This window comes from Callionymus lyra, chromosome 13 (genome assembly GCF_982586985.1).
Source record: "Callionymus lyra chromosome 13, fCalLyr1.hap1.1, whole genome shotgun sequence".
Taxonomy (NCBI): Eukaryota; Metazoa; Chordata; class Actinopteri; order Syngnathiformes; family Callionymidae; genus Callionymus; species Callionymus lyra.
The window spans coordinates 11,722,281-11,744,238 of NC_141830.1; the positions used below are offsets into that span (position 1 = coordinate 11,722,281).

Consider the following 21,958-nt stretch of genomic DNA (forward strand, 5'->3'; position numbering starts at 1 on the left):
CGTCTTTTTGGAGCGCAGTTTTGAGTGATTTGAAGGAAACAGTTGCGACCATCGATTTTAAATAAGAAAGCTATTTATTACAATTATATTGCGATAGGTACACATTTATTAATATCTTTATATGGTCATGTATATTCATGATTAATTAATCCGAAAACAACAACTTTTTTTTGCCAATAACTTTAATACAATATATTGTCTTTCACTGATTTGTCTTGTTATTGTAACTCTGGCTGAGGTCAGGGAGAGAAACATGTCCATGTCATGTCCGAGCTCGGTCATCTTAGACTTGGAGAAGATCTGTCGTTTTAATTTTGTGTCACTTAAAAGTAGGTTGATGGGTATATTGAGGATGTCGGGTGCTTACTTTTCTTCTGATGATTCCCTGGTAGCTAGGTGGAGGTCATGGGTCAGACCTGGAAGTATAGACGGATTAAAAATGTACTCTGGCTCTGAAGTATCTCTGGATCCCCCCAGTCAAGAAAACTGAGGAAATGGAAAAAGCGGTATAGTTATAAGAAAGAAATACACACACACCAAACACATCTGGTGGCATCATGTGTTGACAACAGACCCATACGACCCCCCCCCCCCCCAATTCCCCTGGTGGCCCTTTTTAAGAGTCCAGCCATGTCTGCCGAAGCGGCCGCTATGGCAACGGGATGAGCTTGTCTTCCCGCTGCTCTTGTATCCCAACCAGCGATCGTCCGCCTGACAGCCTGGCGTTTCTTCCCATCATCCCCACGAGACTGTGAACACCCTGAGCAATAATATTTACCCGCAAAGTTGGCAAAACAAGCGAAAAGGATCAAAGTCTAGTATTGACAAAGTGTGAGCGTGGTAACTGTCAATCATCTATTTTCCAACTCGAGGAAAAACGATCAGGACTTAAATTGATTTGCTTGTGCTGGTTTGTAATTGCTGAACAGAGGGAAGCATGAGGTTCAGCACCACGGACAGCTCTTTCTGCGGCGTTAAAGTTCTGTTCATTTTCATTCCCGCGGCTGCGAAATAGAATCTCGACGCTCACACACACACGCACACACACTCACACACACCGAGGTGACGACTTTTTATGTATTAATATTCTTGCATTTAAAAATAAAAATGTATTTGTTTATTTACCAGGAATCATGAAATCAAAATTCTATATTTTGTCAGAGTGTATCAAAACAATCTACAGTATATATTCTTTCATCGTGATATATCGGCACGCTGCTACTCAACATCCCGCTGTACCATGTTACCTTTAAATACACATGGAAAAACCATCTGCTGCACACTATCATACTTCACCTTAATGGATTTTATTTTCTATCATACTATACCTTGTGCTATTGTAATGTTATGACACTTATATTTGTATACCTGGCTATAATACAACTGGTACTACATTGTATCTACTCTAGCCAGTCACACTGTGCTGATACAGTATATTTTAAATAATTTATATATATAATAAATAATAAATTACATGAATGCTACTGTACTTCACTCTGCTGTACTAAACTCTTCTATAGCTAAACACCATCGTAATAAGTTGATCTAGTACTACTTTACTATGCTATACAATGGTTTGCTAACATGTCAATATAATACACTGTATTCTGGAATACCAGACAAAACCCTGTGCTATTGAACAATGATTAATGTCAAACTTTGTAGCAGTACATGCTACTATGCTATATTAAATTATACTGTATGTCATACTAAGCTAGTACAGTTGCCTATATCTTAACTGTGCAATGCTACACCCTGTACCATATTTCAGTATACTTGGTTATTTGGAAACCCTACGTTGCATATAATGCTATCAAATATTAACCTTTAAAAAAATTCTATTCAAAATAAAAATATTAGAACACATTTGTCTACACTGTCAAGATACAATCGATACAATACTATGTAACTCAACATTTTCAGCTCTAGCATTAACGCCTTATTATCTTCATACTATCGCCCAAGACTGCTAACCTTTAGCCACATGACTGTGTGATACAAATTCATTATTCTCGACACATCTTTGACACTTATTTCTAGTCGAGCTTCTTAAGGTTTCAAAAAGGTAATTATTCAATGCTTTGACGTTCAAGTTGAACCAACGTTATGCTGCTAACACATGATTTTGAGCAGAAGCTATCGTCACAATATGACCCAAAGGCTTAATTGTAATACTATAATATTCATGAATTAGCATTTTATTTGATTAATGTTGGTAATACATGTGCTTAGTTCTGATGCGTATGCACTGATATTCTTAAACTAGTAGTATTTCTATATTTTGCACATTTTAGCAAAAACTGTATCAAAGCAACAGCTAACACTGTAGCTTGGTAGTAGCGTTGCCATATTAATACTTAGACTGATGAACAAACCAAATATCAGTAGTTTAAAATATATTTGAAATGTACTGGTATTCTTAAACTACTAGTATTAATATATTTTGGCTCTTTTGGCAAAACAAGTCAAACTGTATAAAAGCAAGGGCACTGTTTTTAGCTTGGTAGCATAGTCATGCTAACCCTTATGCTGAAGAACAAACCAAAAATTATTTGTTTAAAATTTATTTAAAATGTTCTGATATTTTTTAACTAGTAGTTTTTATATATTTTGCACCTTTGGCAAATGTTGATCTGTAGCAAAGCAACAGCTAGCACTAATTTAGCTTGGTAGCATAGCCATGCTAATACTTACATTGAGGGGAAAAAACAATATATCAGTATATTTTAAATAAATTCAAGGGTGGCTACATTTTTATAAAATGATGTGAGTTTACTTCTGCCCAAAGAATAGAATAATATCAGAAATGGTTGAAAGTTTGACGACAAAGGTTGTTTACTTTGCATGCTTGCCAAGTTTGCTGAGCGTGGGAGGAAGTGATGATAAGCTGAGCTGCTTATTTGCTATGACTTCATTCATAACCTTACTGTCCAGATATCTTTTTTTTTTCCATCAGCTCAAATCATCTATTTACAATAAATGTAAATCTAGAAGTTTAAGTAAAGTATTGTTAAAGAAGTGAAATAACAAAGGGCCAAAAGGGCTCATGTGAGGAACACCAAGTGACAGAACAACCGACTAGAAACCATAAAATGATATGTTTCTGGTGTAAACATGCCTCGTCGTGCACATCCTCGTCTAAACATGCGAGGATATGATTGAGAAGTCGAGGAGCATGAAAACGAGCAGGTGAATGTGTTGCCTGTAAATAAATTCAGATGTCACGTAAGAGCTCAGCATGCGTGTTCTCATGTACATCACCATCTTTTAGGGGGAAAAAAAAGGCTTCATTGCAGCCTCTTTCCATTCTTCCGGAAAGATTCCCAGCGTGACGCTTCATTACCTGCGCGCACATCAGGTACGAGGACTATCTGCTGTCTGAATTAGCTCCTCCGCTAAACTCGCCGTCTCCAGCTGGGCGGGTAAACAGCTCAATAGTTTGGACGGACGATAACGGATGGACCCGCAGAGGTTTTCGCACATTTTCAAGAGACATTTAGTGTTTGCCGTCGCCTCTGAGGAGAGATGGTGTCTCCCGGAGGACGAAATCGTTACTGTGATTTGTTGAGGAGTGAAATTTGCTTTTCAGATTTCATGTTTGTTATCAGCGTTGATTGTGTTTTGGAAGATGTGAGCAACGTGGGGTCACCTTTGGACGCATCTTTCGAGCACAACACACTTATTTATTCAGCACAGACCAACACTTTCTTTAAACCTACTGTTGTTGTGTATTTGTTTTTAGTTCATTTATTGACTAGAAACCTTTTTCTCTCCCTCATGCAACACACACACTCAAGAAACACAACCCACATACACAACGTATATACACATACACATACAGATTTGCAACCGACAATAGACACAACATGCACACAACGGACACAGCAATCAAACAACACATTTATACATACAAATACACAGATATGCAACACACAACGGACATGTCATACGCACACACACGGAAACCACACACAATGCATATACAAATAAACAGACATGTGACACAACGGACACAACATGACACGCACACAAGCACAAGATGCACACAAGTCACACACATACTTGTGTTTTTTGCAATATACACATTCACACATTTATACATACAAATATACAGATGTGCAACACACAACAGACACACCATGCACGCACAACGGAAACAAAACGGACACAAAACGGACACACGCAATACATATACAAATAAACAGACATGCGACACACAAAAGACAAAAAACGCACGCAGTACATATACACAGACAAATTTACAGATATGCAAAACACAACAGACATGACATGTGCAGACAACGGTCACACCAGGCGCGCACAACGGACACCACACACACAACTGACACTACACATACAGATATGCAGCACACAATGCACACGTCATACGGACACAGCATACGCACACACGTACACACGTACACACAACACATATACACATACAGATATGCAACACACATTGGACACACCATGCGCGCACAAAGGACACACCATGCGCACTAAACATACACAACATACATGCACACAACGGACACAAGCACAACAGACACAAAACACACAACAAATATACAAATAAGCAGACATGCGACACACAACACATATGCACATACAAATAAAGAGACGTTACACACGCAACCGCAAGAAACACATACTTATATCTTTTGTAATATACACATTCACACATACACATATACAGATGTGAAACACACAACAGACACACCATGCGCAATAAACGTGCACAACATGCATGCACACAACGGACACAAGCACAACAGACACACAACACATATTCACATACAAATAAACAGACGTGACACACAATGGAGACACACAACCGCAAGAAACGCATACTTATATTTTTTGTAATATACACATTCACACATTTATACATACACATATACAGATGTGAAACACACAACAGACACACCATGCGCAATAAACGTACACAACATACATGCACACAACGGACACAAGCACAACAGACACACAACACATATTCACATACAAATAAACAGACGTGACACACAATGGAGACACACAACCGCAAGAAACACATACTTATATTTTTTGTAATATACACATTCACACATACACATTTACAGATGTGAAACACACAACAGACACACCATGCGCAATAAACGTACACAACATACATGCACACAACGGACACAAGCACAACAGACACACAACACATATTCACATACAAATAAACAGACGTGACACACAATGGAGACACACAACCGCAAGAAACACATACTTATATTTTTTGTAATATACACATTCACACATACACATATACAGATGTGAAACACACAACAGACACACCATGCGCAATAAACGTACACAACATACATGCACACAACGGACACAAGCACAACAGACACACAACACATATGCACATACAAATAAACAGACGTGACACATAATGGAGACACACAACCGCAAGAAACACATACTTATATTTTTTGTAATATACACATTCACACATTTATACATACACATATACAGATGTGAAACACACAACAGACACAACATGCGCACAACGGATTCTCAACCCACCAGCTCAGCAGCCCTTCTTGTGTAACTGTGAAGTTCAATGAGTTGTGTGTGTTTGAATGTGCGTTGAGAGACTTGAACGTCCTTCACGTCTCCATCACTGATTAAAATTCGATGACACGTCAACTATCAACATCTGCACTCCAAACTAAATCGCTGTCAGGAGTCCGTCCTGCAAGCTCAGCACTTCTCCCGCAGGATGTGGGGTCATTGAGGCGGGTCACCCCTCCCTGGCCCCGGCCTGTCACGACAGACGGCTCTCTGGACCTCTTCTCGCGCCGCACCTCTGACGGAGGAACCTCCGGTGAACATGGAGATGAGTCGTCGGGTCAACAGGAAATGCTTTAATTCCCAGATTTGATTTCCTGCTCGGAGAGGTTTATCATTTATTTACCAGCAGCACAGAGGTCGCGTACATCGGGAGCAGACGTGGACACGCCGCTGCCTGGAGGGTCACTTTAAATTTATTTAACATCTCACCGATAATGACAAGAGAATATATGAGGACCTTGCCTGAAGGTTCGCAACCATCTCATCTGGATTCAAACCAACAATGTGGTGCACCAAGGTCGTCTGTGTCCGCTCCACTTCCTGTCATTCTTAGGGTTTTCCATTTCCTGAAAATATCTTCTCTACTTTCTCTTTTAAATCATCACTTGTTTATCGTAGAAGTATCATTTTCTGCTATATATTCTCTTTACATGCATATGTATATATATATATATATATATATATATATTTTTTAAACGTTTAATATATCAAGTTTTTAAATATATTAATTTCTTCTTAAATTAAGGTAAATACAGTTTCTACTACCTATTAATTTGATCATATTTAACAACCTTTTAAATTGATGATGTATAAATATCAACTTGCACTTTCATACTATCAAGTATTATTTCCTTATATAAATTAAATAAATGGAAAAATGATAAACCAAAATAATATATATATTAATATTTTTTTTTCTATTTTTCCTTTTTTGTACTTCATTTTATCGTTTTAAATCTGCTTTTAAAATGTATTTTTATATAAATATATTTCAGTGGCTATGAGTATTTCTTTTGATAGCTACAGTAATAAAAAAAAAATCATAAACCCCACCCATTTTTTAAATTTACTTAAATTAATTAAATTAGTATTTACATTTACTTTGACAAAACATTTTTCTTTTATAATTTTTATCACTATGAAAAATTACCTAGTCATAAATATTTAATTCTATTGTATTTTAAAATGAATACTTTTGACTGATTCTTCTGCAAGGACTAAAATCTTCCTATAGTTCAGTTTTTATTTATTGACTAGTATGAAGAACTTGGTTTTAATAAAAATATATATATTTTTTTTAGCAGCTGATGCTAACCGTGTGTATCTCATGTAATTGACAGGCGAACTGTCTGGTACATCGAAGGCTTGTCGAGTCATTTGCTCGCTATGATCACTTCCTGTCGTCGGATATGAGTTTCTGTGAGACGTCGCAGCAGATGGTTTGAGTTTCACTTCCCGACCTGCTCTTGTGTCACGACATCTCTCTGGAGGAAGTTCGACTGCAGAATCTGGCTCCAAATTAAAGGAAAAAAAAAAAAAAAGCGCATTTTAATTGTGATGACCGCGGTTAGTGTGCGATCTGTGAGCGATAGCTTCTGCACCAGGCTCACCAGCATGTCCCGGGGCTCCCGGTGGCTGCTGTTGACTCAGAGATGCTTATTTTGGATATTTGCCGCCTGGTCTCCCGTGGGGGTCTCAGTTTGGGAATATTCATGACAAAAAAAAATCTTTTTTTTTTTATCTTCAGTGAGAAAATTCATTTGCAGTTTTGGCAGAAGTCACCGGGCTCCCCTCTGGAGAAGTTTATCAGACGTTCTCGCAAACGTTCTCTTTATCTTCCGCGGCTGGAATTAAGCAGGTTTTCAAGGACGAGCGGCATTTTCAAGGGGAGAAGTTTGAGTTAATTGACTTTGTGTGCTTCTCTGCTCCCCGCCAGCACCAATCATCATCACGCGGGACTTTGGTCGGGATTGCGGGAATTAGGGATAACACCCGGCGCCCCGGCTGGCTGCCAGTCCATTCCCGGCAAACATAAATAGACACAAAGCTCCTTAAAATATTCCGGTGTCACTCGGCGGTGGCTTATAGAAATGTGAAACTATCTCCAGGCTCCGCCGGGTTAAAAATATCTGCGGGGTTTTTGAAGAACAAAAAGGAGATCTGTGGCACATTAGCATGCGGCTCCTGGTGCGGAGGTGAGACGGGCAGCGGCGGGAAGACAGGCTCTTAAAGTCCACCGTCTTCTGAAGGTCCAGGCCTCGTCTTCGCCCGGGAGAAGATTTATTGGACTGCGCACGTACTGATGACGAATGTGTCTTCACCTGCGTGTGCACGTGTACAGTTAAATGCAAGAGTATGTGTAGGTCTGCAGATCATACCTACGCGTGTGCATAGCAAGAATACGGCGTTACGATACGTATCCTGATACAGGAACGATAGTACTATATGTAGCGCTATTTGTAGTATTGTCGAGTACTGCCTGGTGTTGCAGGATTTACAGACCACATGACTCTTGACGAAGTCGTAACTGCTTTTGAAACCTAAATATCAGCTTTAAAATCTGCTGAAGTCGACTGTATCCTCTCATCCTCAGTCAACCCTTAAATCTCATAGTTCCTATAGCTGCAGAGGATGCAACGACTGCTACCATCTAGTGGCTGGAAGTTGAAATTGCAACACAAAAAAGAATAAATACTGGTAATATGAAAGATAATTGTATATTTTAATTAAACACATTTTATCAAAATATATGATAAATATGATAAAAAGCCAAAAGTACTATCGAATATCAATACAGTATCGTGACTATGGCTGTATCTATATTTTCCGACAATCCTAGTTAAAGTACATGAGTGTCTGAAGGTTTGTGTTTCAATAAACATGTTGGTATTTGAAGAAAATCTTTGTGTATTTAAATGCCTGGAATATTTTTGTGTGCATTTTTTTGGTATAGTATTTGTGTAGTACGAACTATTGTGAGCGCCAATAGTTTCGGTGTGTTGTTGTGAATGTTTGTTTTCTGTTCATCTTTTTTGTTCACGTTTGTACGCAGGTATTTGTGTGCGTACATTCAGTTCCATGAAAGCAAACATATTGATCTGCGTTTTTTGTGTTGTGTTTGCACAGGTGTAGATTGTGAGGTTTGTGTAAGTTATATTTGCTTTAACGTGTGTGTTTTTGTCATTATATGTAGAAACTAAAAGTGTGTTATTGTGCTCATTTGTGTTGACCTGCAGTGTTGGTGTTGGCCCATGTGTGTTCATCAACTCGCGTTGTGTACGTTCCTCTCCATTGTGTTTTGGCAGTGATTTATTTATCATAGATTTATTGATCGTCGAAGTCGAGGAAAGCGCTGTGTTCTCTCTTTTTGCCGACTGCTGGGTTTCTGTGGAAGAACTCGTGATGATTCTGCTGCTGCTCGGACGTCTCCATCGTCGACCTCTTGCAGGTCCAGAGGTCGGAGCGTGAGAGTTTCTCTTTCAAAGTGTCTCCTGCACAGCAGAAGTCTGAGCGGCTCGGAGTAGGACGTTGATGAGAGGAACAGGAAGACGCACTCGCTCACAACTGTGTTCTTATCACACCATCGTCACCCACAAGTTCTTTATATTGTTGTATCACAAATTAATTCAGTTTCAATAATTAAATGAATAACATTTCAACTTTTTTTTCATAGTTTAATACAATAATTCAAAATATTTCCGTTTTTATCAATTTTTGATAAATGTAATTTACTGTATTTAAAATATACTATTATCTTGTTCAAAAATAATATCAAAAGGCTCTTAAAATGTAAACTTTATATTTGATACCATGAAACGACTTAATATGTATTTAAGATATCTAAAAAAATTATTCAAAATGTTTCAAATTTTACAATTTAATGATAAAAAAAAGTATTATCTCATAATGATTTCTCTGTTGTTCCACTTAAATATTGTTTTACATCATCTATTATGTTATATTATTTTACCCTCCTTAAAATGAAAAATAAACAATTTTTAGTATTTGTTTTGTAAGTTTTGTGTATTGTAATTTTTTAACACAATTTAACATTTTAATTAACATTTTCTATTATAATTTATATTAAAATGTTTTTACGTTAGACAAATTTTATATATATTAAAAATCCCTGCAAATGTGTGTTTAGTGTTTCCTTATCCTTTAAATGCACATTTATCTTATATTTCCAATCCAAAATGTAACATTTTCTAATGAACATTTTCTATTATTTATATAAAAAATGTTTATACATAGATACTAATTATATATATATATATATATATATATATATATAATAAAAAAAACACAAATGTATATGTTTAGTGTTTCCCTATGCTTTAAATGCACATTTATCTTATATTTCCAATCCAAAATGTAACATTTTCTAATGAACATTTTCTATTATTTATATAAAAAATGTTTATACATAGATCCAAATTATATGTATAATAACAAAAAAAACGCAAATGTATATGTTTAGTGTTTCCTTATGCTTTAAATGCACATTTCTCTTATATTTCCAAGCCATCTTCTCTCACAAATGCCTTTTTTTTTTAGTTAACATTTAGCAAATGAACATTTTTCCTGAGCCTCGCTCTCCATGTCTGCACCACCTCCTCACTGGAGCCCCATGTGACCGTGACAACGTGATATATATGGATTGACACCTTAATAGAAAATGACTCTCACAGAAATATAATTTTGGCTTTATCGGAGCCGCTGGGATGCTAAAAGTATTTTGGTGGCCTCTGATGTGATTATCTTCATCCACGACATATTTGTTCTCCACTTGACGCGAGATCGCTGCTGGGGGAAGATAAATGCCGCGGCTAAAAGGAATATATGGAGAAACGTCGCTCCTAAAGATTCTATATCTGTCGCCGGTCTCTGCCAAGAGAGGCGAGCGTTTCCATCTGTGCAGATCTGTAAACAAACAAACATGTGAGGCCAACGTGAATAATGAGTAGCAGGTGATGCGATTAATGGTTTCCCGTTTTCTGATTAAAGAAGGACCTCTGAGACGCTCCTGAAGTAGCTGTTTACCTACTCTTGGCTGTCGCAGGAACGCTGTTGTAAAGAAGCAGCAGGATGTCGAGGTTGTTGTTCGTGACGGCACATTACTATGAGCCGTCATGATGTCAAGTATATAATGTCATTCTTAAAAATATAGCCCTATATATGTACACTACATACACATATATACAGTATATATAAATTCAGAATATCTATTTTCTATTAATCATTTGTATATTGAAAGTTTAAATTTGCCTTCATTGAATTAATAATTATATATTAATAATTTAAATTCAATGATCAGACTTTCAGCCAATCGTGCGACATGTAGACGGTCACATGATCGTCTAAATTCAACCACTAATATACTTCTATGTATGACCATCCTGCAGTTTTAGATTGGATTGACTCATTACTGGTATTATTCCTTCTGGAGATCTCCTTCGGGAAATTGGGTTTCAGGTTCGGTACAGCAAGTTTAATAAAAACAAGAACAAAGGGCAAACAAAAGAAAAAAAGTGCAAGGGATGACAAAGTGCAAGTGTAAAGAAAAGGATCAAAGGACATGACGCAGAGAAAAGGATATAAATGAAAAAAGATTAACATGGAACATCATCTTTTCACTCCACTCCTGCCCCCAAATTCAGAATTATACAATATCCTAGCACGATGAATGAATGAGTTCCTGAGTCTATTAGTGTTGCAGGAAGGTTTTACCCATCACCATGTAAGCTTGTAAGCAGAAATTCCAAATATTTGCAGGAGCCAAGGCCTTGACAGGCTAGCTACCACATCATTTGATGATTTGGTATTTTTTTGGTCGTTAAGTGGGATCTAAGTTTCACTTTAAAGTGTCGCCTCAAAAGCTATTTGTTAAAATAAATTTGCATTTTTGAACTGGCATCCAAATTGAATAAAATACTTGCTAGCTTAGCTTGTTAAGAAACAACCTCTAATTCATGAAATCAAATGAAGGATGTATTTATGTATAAATGATGACGAATGGAGTTCAATTTTCCTCTTTTCTAGGGACTATGGGGGGCAAGGTAGTTTGATTAGTGGTTAATTAGTAGTTTAATTATGCTGGGAAAAAGTGAAGTAGTTTTTCCTGAACACCAATTATACTAGTTTGAAGAGAAGAGGTCTCACTCTGATGTTGTAACATATTTTAAACGTCTCACTAAGATGCTGTTCATCAGTCGTAAAAAAAAAAGAAGGAGGCTCTGATTTAAACAGCCGTTTTCTCAAATTACGTGGAACCTTTGATTCATATCTTTGTTCAGGAAGACAAATGCGTTCCTGTGATGCCATTCATCAGCGTGAAGGCAGAGAAGATGTCTCACTCTGATAGAATTAATCAGTGACGAGCACAAGTGTTGGAGTCGTAATTATTCCTGAGAGACTCACGGTATGAAGGTTCAAAGTCCACCTTCAGTCAACTGATACATTTTTAAACTCCAATTTCCTCCCGCATTCCCAAAAGATTGCCGTTAATGATGACCTCGGATTGTCCGCTGCGTTTTGAACGCCGATCGTCCTGATTACGACTAGCAAGGCCGAGTTTGTAGTTCCGTGTTTGAATTCTGCAGCGGCGTTCCTGCGGTACTTCAAAGCGTCAGGCCAAGTGTTCGTATTTGAAGAAGCACACGTCGTAAGCGAGAGCTTTGACGTCCAAACTACCCTCTTTCGGCAGTCAATCGATTAGAGCGCGCCCTCCGGCTGTGTTGCCGGAGATGCCGGGCTACATTCAGGTTCGACTCCGGTGATTCACCTTCATCTAAATAAAGCGGGAGAGGGAGGGGGGTCGACTCCCGAGGTCGGCTATATGAATGTTGCTCTGTGTGAACCCCCCGGAAGTCTTGGGGCTCGGCGGGGAGGGATTGGCGTTGCGACTGGTTTTCTTAAAATTGTTCTTTGAATCGTCTTTTTGTCCACTGGGCTTATGCAAAAAAAAAACATCTCCTTGCAATGTCGGATTTCAATTTTCTCTCTGTCGTCTCTCCTCTTGTCCTGCGAGAGAATCAACCGTCTCTGAGGTTTTTTTTTCCTCCAGATGAATCCGCCGGTAACATTAGCATCGCGCTCGACGGTCTGTTCTCATTCCTAACTGCATTTATCACTTTGTAGCAATTGGGAAGGAAAAGAGATGTCACTGATGTGATCTAGCGTGGGTTAGCTTGTAGCGTCGCAGATGTTCACAGATGTGCTCGGATGATGTTTTCTGATGCTTTCATGTCATTTTGAAAGACTTTGATCTCAAAATATCGAGCCGTCACTGCAGATATGTTGACACCCACGACAGAAAAATAATGTAAATATTTATATATATATATATTTAATTAAAAATCGGCCCAGCAGGTGTCAGTAATGTTCAAGGACTCGCTTGGACAACCACAAATATAAAGTGATCGCTCTGTGTGAACATCGTGAAAGTCGACTAAGGGTTGGGATTATTTTGGGAGTAATCCGTATTTTATTAAAGTAACAGGCAGAAATTTATTTTTCATATGAATCTGGTGAATGTCGTCCACTTTTCTTTCGTCTTTCTCGTCCGAAAAAACATCCAAATACCTCCAAAATGCTTGTCCGTAACGTCCATCTTGTAATCAGACCCTGCCAGATAGTTCGGAAAAAAAAGTCTATACATTAAATGTCTTGCGAGCTCAGAGTGTGGACCGTAGACACTGGGAGCTCATAGAAGATTCAATGTTTGTCTGTGTAGCATGTTAGCCTTTTAGCTTCTGCTAAAACAATCTTAAATGACAGACTTGTTTAATCAAACAATTTCTCTTACCTGTAATGTCCCTCTTGAGAAAAGGAAGTCCTGGTCACGACCCTCACATGAACATATGTTTTTGTCTATAACTCTAAAAAGTAACAGATTACTATGAAAATAATCCAAACGATTAGTCGACATGAAGATGAGTAGAAAGCGATGTTTAATTTCAGTGGAACTATCCCTTAAATCATCTCCACTTCTGAGGACAACTGGGAGACACGAACTCTTGACTGGTTCTTTCAGAGGATTTTTCAAATTTATACCCTGAAGCTAAAAAAGCAAATGCTCTTCTCGGAGCATCTCTGAGAGTCAAAGCAATTTGAGGGCAATACTTTTTTTCTTCTTTTTTAAATTTATGATTTATTTTGGACTTAAAAGTTCAGGGGTTCCTAAACTCTTACACGGTCCAAGTTGTGGGCAAAACAAAAATGTTGAATTACCCCAAAATTGCTTTTGGAAGGAACTATTGCAATGTAGTCTTTCAATTACTGGAGGCTCAATCTGAATTTACTTTCTTTCTTCAACATTCAGCATCTTTAACCCTCACGGTCAAGATGACCCGAAGACCCAAAAACAAATGTTTGAGGTAGCCCTTCTCTGAGTCTTCAGGTCACGTAGACCCTGAGATAACACAAGGGTTAATCCTGGGCGTAAAACTAGACTCTTCTCAGTTAAGTTGTTACAACGATATTTTCTAAACCACAGGGATAAAGAAGAGACTCCAAAATGTAATAAAAGACAAATGCAACTACCTTTTCACAACATGTAACAGAACCACTCATTCAATATTTAATAAATAAAAAGAAACTGTTGTGCAAAAATAAACTCGAACTATGATGTAGTGCAAAAAACAACAACAAATTATTAAAATAAAAAATAATAGCTCATGGTTGTGTTGCTCGTCTTAATATAAGGCTTCTTGTAATCTGAAGAATTCTCAGTAGTGATACCTGCCATATAAATTATATATAGTATCGATCCTTTTGAAATGAGTATCGAATACGGATACAACATTTTGGTATAGATACTTTTTTTGAGTTTCAATTATTTAGACAACTCTACTTCTCAAATCACAATATCAATATAATGTGAATCTACACTAACTTTGAGCCTATATTTTACCGGTGGGTTTGGATTTGGGCCATGGGTTTAGCACCTGTGGTTTTAAAGACTAGTGATGTTCTGATGAAGCTTCATGAAACAGTGTCAAGTTATTCAGAGGTCAGTAGGTGGCGCCATCAGTTTAAAAATGATGTGATGTTTCATTAGAACAGTTGTTCAAAACAAAGGGAACTAGTGCAGAGACCACCATCTAGTGGACTCTGAAAATAATGACACTGCTTCATGAAGCGTCATCAACACATCACTATGACGTTTCTGTTAGAAAGAAATGGAATGGTTTAATAATTGTCTTGTCAAAACACAATCGTTTTTCCGAGTCACCAGACAAAAGGATTAGATTCATTCGCTGAGAGAACGACGACAGATTTGGCCACAAACACACGACTTCCTGTACCAGTCTGATTGATCGGCAATCTTCCCTCTGGAAGACATAATGACGCCCATCATCTCCGTTTCTGAGACTTGACGTGACTTTACTCAGCGGGCGGTTAATTAATGCGGGGAGAACAGAAGTTGCCGAAGATGAGGCTCCAGATTAGAATCAACCCCCTTCATTTTCCATTTTCTTCTATCTGGAATAGATCTGTTTCTGTTTGTCTGAAGAATTATTCAATTCTTTATCAGGCCGCCCCGGGCTCTTTTCATTTCCAATCTCTTGTTTGTTGAGCAAACGAGAGCGAAAAGAAACACCTTGGCGGAAAATTATTGACCCGGACTCGCAGCCGGGTTTATCAGACGGCTGTTTTGCTGCAGTGGCTGATGGGAAGCTGATGAACCCCGCGCTGCCAACTGACATTTTCCCGGGAGCGGGGGCAGGATGTGGGTGTCCGTTCAGGTCTAATGGACCATCCACTCCTTTAATTGAGTGTCTTTCCCGACCCCTTTTTCTTCTTCCAATTTTCACGCTTTTCCGCCGCCGCCCATCTGCATATCTTCGCCGGCTTCTCCTGACTTTGCAGATCATCCGTTTGTTTGCTAAACACATCTGACAGCCTGCGCGGAGACGGCGTGACAGCCGGTTGCACTTTCAGCATGAATCAATACTCATAATCCATACAGCCGCCGTCCTTTCACCGCTTTCTTCACTCTTCTTCTACAGTTCCTCCACCGTCCTTCGCTGTCCTTGCAGCGTCTCTGGCTTTTGTGTCCCTCCGTCTGTCATCTGTCCCCTGATCCCTCACTTTGTACTCAGACCTTACTCCGTGTCCTTTCACATAAAGGCTTGTTTGACGTGTGTGTGAGCTCCAAGACTCTTTGTTGCTCCGGATTTCAAAGCAAAGTTCATCTTTTCAGTCTGTTTCTGTTACATTTCATCGCTCGACAATAGAGCTCTGTGTCTCCTATCCGGGAGTCGTTGTCCGTGAGATCTCATTGTCCGACCGCACTACAGTCTGAACAGTTTTTTTTTTCTCTTGGTTTTTGAGAATTCCGTCAACCTCCCCCGACTTCTTCTTCTTCTTCTGTCCCCGCGGGGACGAGGGAGCGAAATGAAATATTGATGATGCTTTTGTTGCGCTTCTTATTGCCAAATCTTGTAGAAGTATTGTCGCATCAAAACATCCCGGCCCTGAAAATAAGATCCGTTTAAAGAGAATCACAACAGTCGCGTTCAAGGAGCTTCGTAAAAATTCAGATCTGTGGTTGGTTTGGTTTATTTCGCCGTCAAATGATGTAGTGAACAAAATTTCATCGCATGATAGTGTTAAAATGTTTAATAATTTATTTCAAATCCCCTCCTGTCTGGAAAGTCACAATAAAATGTACATTTTTTATTAATTCAATTATGCCCTTGATACTAGAATACTTGTTTTTTATTCATAGCATTTTAATCACCTTTCATAAAAGAAACATTTCAATGATAAAATGGTGATTTATTCTTGTCTCAAATAATAACTTTGCATTGGGTACATCATGTTTCCAAACATAGGATTCTCTTTTTGGAAAATGGATCGGGTCCTTTTGATGTAAACCTTGCCACTCTGTAACACATGCAACTTTTAAATAAAGTTCAAATTTTTAAACTTTAAATTAAATAAATATTGCAGACTAATAGAAGGATCCATAGATATATAGATAGATGTATAGACTTTATTGATCCCTCTGGAGGTCTCCTTTGGGAAAATGTTTTTTCCAGCACACAGCAACACAGATGATAGATTCATGAAACAAGAACAAAGTGCAATAAAAAGAAAGAAAAAATCTAATGGCACGAGGAATGAATGAGTCCCTGAGTCTATTAGTGTTGCATCTCTGAAGGAACATTAGTGCAGTCCATCTACAATGGTAAAGTTGCTAGCTTAGCCAAGTCTCTGACCTTAAACTCGAAAGACTGAATTTTTAGGGGCCTTGGAGGGGGTCCGAGGTCTTGGTCTACACCCCATAACGTCACAGTACATCCGCCGGGTGTCCTTCAGCACGGCGATTAAGGACAACATCAAAAGCACATCATAGGCAAAAGGAAGAAAATAGATTCCTGGATATCCACACCCAACACAATCTTTGCCAACATTGCTAGCTCAGGTATTATTAGTAGGTGGAGAAATGCCTTTGAAGATGTGGCTCCATATGTTTTAGACACAAGTACCCTTGTGTGTTTTACAGCAGGTGTAGAAAGTACAGTGTAGATGCAGTGTTCCGATCCTACAGGTGATGTTGGTTTCCTGTCTCAGGTGTTGACTCCACGATTCTCAACAACCCCTTTCGTCGAGGAGGATCATTTGGCAGCCGGAGCCTCTAACGTCACCGCGTGGCGGGACGTGGAGAGAAAATCAAACAAGTCTTTTCTTTCGTTTAAAGAAGCTCGCCAGGGACGAGCCGCAGACACTTTTACGACACGATTTAATTTTCACATGGTCTCTGTGTTCCTGGTGTTTTTACGGCCGCGACCGCTTTACGAGCTCGTAAAAACAACAGAGAAAAAGTTAAATTAAAGCGACGAACAGACATCCGACTGACATGTTTTTCTCTGAATACTGATTTCAAATGTAATCTGTCTCTTTTCAATGTCAGGTTTTATACAACTTTTTTTTTTTTTTATTATTCCTTTTGTTGCTGACCTCGGAAAAACCCTGGAGCGTTAAATATCTGCCTGCTGATTTAATTCCTGACCTCCGGGGCTGAGCCGGAGTCACGTCTGCACCACGACACTGCTTTAATTCCGGCGGGAGATGTCGAACATGTTTTGAGGAAGGCTGCTGCTCGGAGACGCCGGTGTGATTTTTAACAAAGTCAGAGGGCAGATTTTTGGAATCCATGCGTCAGTCAGGTGGAAATAATGTTTCTCCTGGAGGGCGTTTTTATACAAGCCGATTGTTGAACCTTAAAATCTGTTTGAAAGCAACTGTAGCTTCATAGCAACATGCCAGTGAAACTACAGTAGATTCAAGTGTTTTTTTTAATGGCGATTATTATAATTAAAAATTACTTACTATTATTTTATTTATTAGTTACTATTATTCAAATATATTTTTTTCTTTTTTATTTGTTAACTTGATTATTTTATTCATTCAAATTATATTTGTGATTTATATTTCCTTTTTTTTTAGTCATTTTTATTCAAGGTTAGCCTTTTCTTTTTCATGGTTTAATTTTTGAACCCATTATTTTTATTGATTCTTTTTTTTATTTATATATATCAATTTTCTTAATCTTGCTAGCTTGAATTGTATAAAGTTTTTCCCTGTAGTGCAATTTCGAATTGACATTTTTACTGCTGAGTTCCTTTAATGCAGTTTTTTTAAGTAGATTTATTTCCCATATCCACATTTTTTTCCTCAAATATATGGTGGATTATTATTTGTTGACCCTATAATAAGTATATATTAACGTGGAATAGTTTTGGACTTCATCTTTCCAATCAAAAAAAAAACTTTATCTGTCAACCTTTTTACATCTTAAAGCTATTATTTCATGTTTTTCTTGATTCATTTGTTTGTTTTTGTTTATTTTTTAATTTTTTGTAAATGTATAAATAACATCTAGTCCTAGTACTTTTCTTTACTACATAAAATAAGGATAAATACACTTATTTTAAATGTATATTTGTCGTTCGTGACCTTTATCTTCCGCCGTGTTAGCCGCGGCAACACGTTAGCTCGTACAAACACCAGCAGGTATTGTTTCTCTTCACACCTGTCGTTGTTGTGCGAGGACGCGGAGAAACAATCAGGAAGTCGAAGAGACTCTCTGTTGGCACAGAGCTTGGCTCTCTCTCAATATTTAGCTGATTTGTGTTCCCTGCGCTCCGTTGTTCCTCTCAGGTTTCACAAATGACGCTCCGGCGGAGCCGCGCAAGCTGGACTCCGTCTGCACTCGGCCAATTATCATCTTCGCCGCCGCTCGCTCTTGATTAAAACTCGAGCGAGCTGCGAGGTCGCCATCTGTCACCTGCGGAGGCCGAGGTCTCACCTCTCGGGGAGCCGGCCAGTTTATTGAGAGGAAGGAGGCGCGGCCCCGGATAAATAGTCTTCTCGGAGTACAAATATTTAGAATCACAAGAAAGTTTTCCTCCTGAAAAGTATATTTCCCTGCAGAAGCTTTTCCTCGCCTCACCTGGTGTTTGATCACAACCGCTTCTCTGTTGTCGCCCGGAGGCAGGATTTTATTTGTCTCCCTCTTGTTTCCATGGTGATTACGTGCCTTTTAGAGCTGGTAGTCTGGCAGGTGAGGGAGGACGCAGGTTTATGAATCCACTCGTCTGTTCCAGAGCATCAAAGTGCAGTTCATTAGTGAGGAGAGTTCTGTGTCATCGCTAGTTTTGTCTTCTACGCTGAGATCTTTATACAAGCCGGCGTAACGCTTTACGGTTTGTGACTAGTGAAGGAGCGGCAATCGTTCCAGGGTGTCCCCCGCCTCGAGCCCCTGCTGCATCATTAAGAGAAATCTTTTTTTTTTCTTCAAAATATCTATTTTTATTTACTGTATTTGCTCAAAAGTAAAGTTATAATTGCATGAAAGCTAGTGATGGTCTGAGGCTTCATGAAGCAGTGTCATTATTATCTGAGTCCACTAGATGGCGGTCTCTGCACTATTTTCCTTTTGTTTTGAACAACCGTTCTAATGAAACATCACATCATTTTTAAACTGATGGCGCCACCTACTGACTTCTAAACAACATGACACTGTTTCATGAAGCTTCATCAACCCATCACCAAAAAAAGTATATAATCAAATGTATATAGAAAATTATCATTTACAATTCTGTATAAGACTCATAATTATTATTAAAATGGTATTTGTTAGGTTTATATCTCATAATAAAAATTAAATGGTGAAATAGACTTAAAAAAATAGAACATTAATATCAACATTTTGAGTGATTTCGTCAAAGCATTTTTAATTTATCACTCATCTTATTTCAGATATTTGTTATATTTAATTAAAAATAAATATATATATATATGATAAGCAGAAAGACTAGTAATTACTTTAATAATTAATTATAATAATTTAGCTGAATTATTTGACTACGAAGTGTAAGTTCCATTAAGTCGTTGATGTGATGATAATGTTGCGTGTGTCAACTGTGCACGCGAGAGTGTGCGTCTATGTCTGTGTGTGTGGAAATAGACTCACACTCATGCAGAACACACACACACACACACACACACACACACAGACAGCTACAATTTCGGATCTTGAGAAGTGGAATCAGACCGAAGTCTTTTGGGCTTTTTAATTTTGAGGGCCTACGCAAGCGTCCTCACGCTTTGGCACAATTAACACCAAGAGGAGTCTCGGCTTGACAAATTGGCGCGGAAATGTCAGCCGATAGTTTATCAAGTTCTCGACGAGACGCTGCAAATGATCATGTGTGTGTGTGTGTGTGTGTGTGTCTTTGTTTTGAGGAGGGGGGAGTTGTTGTGACAGGAGTAAGAGAGGCAGGCAAATGAGCACATCTGCTGCCAGCACTCGTAGCTAATACATGTTCTGATCGCCCACTTGGACCTGGGTCAGGGACGAATCCGGTGCCACAAACGTGTAATTGAATAATCCGTGCGCGCCCATTCATTAGCCGGGATTGATTACATTGATGGTCGGGTAGAATCGGAGCTAATTATGACCCTGGAAGTGCTGGTGGACGGTTGTGAGAGCCGTGAACTCAGCAGGCGGAGGCTTTAAATCCTCACTTCAGTCTGAGTTGTTTCTTACCTGACAGCTCGGTTTAGCCTCAATTGCCTCAGAGGCTGATGTGTGTACGTGTGAGTGAGAGTGTGTGTGTGTGTGTGTGAGTGAGTGAGTGTGTGTGTGTGAGTGAGTGGGCTTGAGAATCCAAGAGTGTCAGATGTGGAGTTTAGTGTCAGAAGGCTTGAAGATGGTGTGATTGTGTTGTGTTGTCGTGTTAATCCTTGTCATATAACTGCACGTCTTCTTCCATCAGTTTTTTTTTTTTTAGTTTTTTTTTTTAACTTTCCCTGTCGAACAATGAAAAAAGATCAAGTTTGAAGAAGTCAAATTGACAAGTGATATGTACGTTTTATAAAATATTCCCCTATATTTTGTTATGTAAAAAATAAAGCTCTAGCAAGTAAATGTTACAATAAGTAATATGAATACTAAATGTGTACAAATAATTTACAAAAAAAAAATAAAAATGGAAAAAAAAAAGATAAAGATAAAGTTGATGATAGTTTGATGATTACATTCAATTGAAACTAAAAAAGCACTGAGATTGTGAATACCTCGGACAAGGATCTAAATTTTATCAGTACACAATAAAATTAAAAACACCAAAAGCTACTTTTCCGGATTTTAAATTATATTCTCGCCGATTTTGACTCATGCAAAGACAGTTTCTTTACTATTAAGCACTATTCCAGCACGTATAAGTATTTAGATCTTAATAAGTGAAGCTTTTTGCTTTAAAAAACGAGGAAAAATTATCCAAAAAACCTAGAATACTCTATTTAAAGGACAACTTTATTATATAAAATAAATATATAATCTGAATAAACTAAAAGATTAAATCCAGCGAGGATATGTATGTATATTTATATGTGTGTATATATATATATATATGTGTGTGTATATATATGCATATATATATATAGACAATTAACATCGTTGAAGATGGTTATGAGAAATAATAATTTATTTATTTTTAGAATTTGTTTCATTCTACAAACTTCCATTGAAAAATGCTGCATATGAGGTAAAACATGGCGTCCTAACAAGTGCCAGAGAGGAATAGTCAAATATCCAAAACCATATTCCAAGTCACCCCGGCCTGATCCCCCCCCTCCACCCCCCAGAATCACAGGGGTGACCTCACCACACTGGTCACTTCCTGGTCATCTTGCTCAGGGTCCAGGACTGGCTCATGTGCAGAATAGGAAGGTCAGTTTTCCATTTGGATGGATGTGTGGGTGGGTGAGGGTGGGGGGGGGGGGGGGGGGCTCAGATTAATGACGGAGGCCGCTGACCCTCTGCAGGCCTTCA

The 21,958-nt window shown here is 38.4% G+C and overlaps 1 protein-coding gene across 2 annotated transcripts in view; it reads left to right on the forward strand.

Annotated features, from left to right (window-relative positions):
• LOC148067376 (glutamate receptor ionotropic, kainate 2) overlaps positions 1 to 21,958 on the forward strand; it is a 118,319-nt gene that overhangs the window by 1,113 nt on the left and 95,248 nt on the right. The gene's annotated exons all lie outside the window — the stretch shown is intronic.